This window comes from Ictalurus furcatus, chromosome 15, assembly GCF_023375685.1.
Source record: "Ictalurus furcatus strain D&B chromosome 15, Billie_1.0, whole genome shotgun sequence".
In the NCBI taxonomy this organism is placed as follows: Eukaryota; Metazoa; Chordata; class Actinopteri; order Siluriformes; family Ictaluridae; genus Ictalurus; species Ictalurus furcatus.
The window spans coordinates 26,861,187-26,863,686 of record NC_071269.1 but is presented as its reverse complement, the minus strand read 5'-3'; positions in this window follow the sequence as shown (position 1 = coordinate 26,863,686).

Sequence of the window (2,500 nt, the reverse complement as noted above, 5' to 3'; positions counted from 1 at the left end):
GTAGTTATTTACGGCAGATCCCCCTGTTTGAATCTGATCTAATCTGATGACAGGACTTGTGTGGACGTTCTCCTAGTCTCGTGAAGCTCCACATGCCCACATCCTGAAACTGAAGTCTGATCTCGTCACACTCAGACCTTTGCTTCACACATCATCGTCAGAAACGCTTCAGCTCTCCCTTTCCGCGACTCCCACGAGGACAAACACACGAGGTTTATCTCCTCTATGACCCACACGCCGTCGGATCAGGATTAAAAACTTAAGTTCATTTAATGAGTTCATTTAAAACACACACACACACGTGGCTCTGAAATCCGAGTCTAAACACCACCTGAGAGGATTTCTGAGGCCCTCAGGGACGATAAAGCCACGCTGCAGATATTAGATGAAGTTATTCGGGTTATTTCTGCCTCGTGCTGCGTTAAACTGGATAAAAATACACGCATCAGTCCTACAGCTCGGCGTCTCATCACCCACTCACATCATGTGCGCCTCTAAGTTTAAATTTTGGTCTTACACTGACTAAAATAAAGCAGAATATTACTGCTGGGAGCAAAAGTTTGCATCCCCCATGTTTTGGAAGGAGAAAAAGGAAAATCTGCTCTATTTTATAATTTATCTACATAAAATACCAATAAATGGGGATAGGTTTGAAAATGAAAAACAAAAGCTCTGACCCTGATAATGATGTGTTAGGGGCGGAGTTTGTGCGACTCAGTGGTCATGTGACTTTCTAGAGGTCTGTTGTACATTCACCTAAAAATCATTTTATGTCCCGCTCATACACCTCGGATGTCACCATTGGCAACGCTGACGCTTGAGCGCGCCTCTCTCTCTCTCACACACACACACACACACACACACACACACACACACACACACACACACTAACTCCAAACACACACACATCCACACACACAATAACTCCAAACACACACACACACAATAACTGCAAAAACACACACCGTGTCGTCGTCCAGGATTACAGTCACGCTGGTCAGAGGGAAGACGATGTGAGAAGTAGAAAAGAGTAAAGCTGCACACGTCTCCACAGAGTGTGTCTCAAAACTGAAATACTGAGATTGATCCATCCATCCGTCTTCTATACCGCTTACTCCTTCTACAGGGTCGCGGGGAACCTGGAGCCTATCCCAGGGAGCATGGGGCACGAGGCGGGGTACACCCTGGACAGGGTGTGAATCCATCACAGGGCACAATCACAATCACACTCACACACCCATTCATACACTACGGACACTTTGGACACGCCAATCAGCCTACCATGCATGTGTTTGGACTGGGGGAGGAAACCGGAGTACCCGGAGGAAACCCCCACAGCACGGGGAGAACATGCAAACTCCACACACACAGGGCAGCGGCGGGAATCGAACCCCGACCCTGGAGGTGTGAGACGAACGTGCTAACTGAGAATGATGAAAATACATAATAATGGTAGAGAAGGGTGAGGCAGGGGGGGATGAGGCAGGGGGGGATGAGGCTGAGGGGTTGGTTATGTAAGCTTGGCTGTATGAGTCATTTCACTCTGCTGCCTCATTCTCTTTCCTCAATCTTTAAACTGTCGAGTCAGAAGCTTGTATGTGACCCGATTTAAATAAAAACTCCCAACAATCAGAGGTGAACTTGACTGAACCTCTCTCTCTCTTTCTCTCTCTCCCCCCCCCTCCCTCTCTCTCCCCCCCCCCCTCCCTCTCTCCCTCTCTCTCTGAACAGAAGAAAAGCATGCAACAATAATAACATTTAAATAAAGGAAAAGGAAATCCAGATATAATACTAAAGAAAAAAGTAAACGCATGTTTATTAAACACGTGTTGTTGCCTTGTTACTAAATGAAGTTGAAAAAATAGTGTTAAAAAAAACCTTTAAGCTTTTTCATTTAGATATTCGATTTTCCTCATTTTCAAGGAGGTGCCAATAATTCTGATCCAGTTGTTCATGTATATAATAATAATAATAATAATAATAATAATAATAATAATAATAATCATAAAAACCTCTCCCAAACTCAGTGCCTCATCTTTTCTCTTCCTCTCTGATCACCTCATCATTAACCCAGTGTGTGTGTTAGGACTGAAACAGCCCGAAGCTTCAACAGATGGTAACTTCACCCTTCTGCTCATAACTCCACACACCCCGGTCCCACTCATGACCCAGTAAACTCCTCCACTACCTTCACCAAGTGTTGGTGAAATAAAGACATTTAAAAATCAGGTCTAGGATCAGATCCACACACACAGCATGGAGAGGGAAACCCCTCAGGCTGAAATGAAGAGCTTAAATAAAGTAGTGTGAAATAAGACTCAGGTGAAACCGATAAGGACAATGAGAACAGGAAACAACGACCAAATAAGGAAAGTGGAACCCAAAAAGGGTCAGAAGAGTTTATTGAGTGGTGGAGGACAGAAAAGGGCGAGGTTGGATGTTCAGGTCCGTTTTTAGCACATTGTTTAATTTACTGTAACTTTAAGCAGATTTAAAAAAA